The sequence below is a fragment of the Arachis duranensis genome, chromosome 1, assembly GCF_000817695.3.
Source record: "Arachis duranensis cultivar V14167 chromosome 1, aradu.V14167.gnm2.J7QH, whole genome shotgun sequence".
Lineage (NCBI taxonomy): Eukaryota > Viridiplantae > Streptophyta > Magnoliopsida > Fabales > Fabaceae > Arachis > Arachis duranensis.
Window position 1 is genome coordinate 31,462,658 of NC_029772.3, and position 1,081 is coordinate 31,463,738.

Sequence of the window (1,081 nt, forward strand, 5' to 3'; positions counted from 1 at the left end):
ACCAAAGAACTGGATGACTTGTCTAGGCAGAAACTGCCTCAAAAGAGACAGGATCCTGGGAAGTTTTCAATACCTTGTACCATAGGCACCATGACCTTTGAGAAGGCTCTGTGTGACCTTGGGTCAGGGATAAACCTCATGCCACTCTCTGTAATGGAGAAACTTGGAATATTTGAGGTACAAGCTGCTAGAATTTCATTAGAGATGGCAGACAACTCAAGAAAACAAGCTTATGGACTTGTAGAGGATGTTCTGGTAAAGGTTGAAGACCATTACATCCCTGCTGATTTCATAATCCTAGAGACTGGGAAGTGCATGGATGAATCCATCATCCTTGGCAGACCTTTCCTAGCCACAGCAAAGGTTGTGATTGATGTTGATAGAGGAGAATTGATCATTCAAGTGAATGAAGAATCCTTTGTGTTTGAGGCTCAAGGATATCCCTCTATCATCATGGAAAAGAAGCATGAAGAGCTTCTCTCAAAACAGAGCCAAACAGAGCCCCCATAGTCAAACTCTAAGTTTGGTGTTGGGAGGCCACAACCAGCTTCTAAGTTTGGTGTTGAACTCCCACATTCAAACTCTAAGTTTGGTGTTGGGAGGTTCCAACATTGCTCTGAGCATCTGTGAGGCTCCATAAGAGTCCTCTGTCAAGCTACTGACATTAAAGAAGCGCTTGTTGGGAGGCAACCCAATGTTATATTTTATCTATTTTCGTTTGTTATTTTATGTTTTCTGTAGGTTGATGATCATGAGAAGTCACAAAATCAATTGAAAAAGCAAAAACAGAATGAAAAACAGAAAGAAAAACAGCACACCCTGGAGGAAGATCCTGCTGGCGTTTAAACGCCAGTAAGGCTAGCAGATGGGCGTTTAACGCCCAGTCTGGCACCATTCTGGGCATTTAACGCCAGAAAGGGGCACTAGACTGGCGTTAAACGCCAGTAAAGGGCAAGAACTTGGCGTTAAACGCTAGAAATGGGCACCAGCCCGGCGTTTAACGCCATAATTGGCACAAAGAGCATTTTTTGCTCGTCACTTGGTGCAGGGATGACTTTTCCTTGACACCTCAGGATCTGTG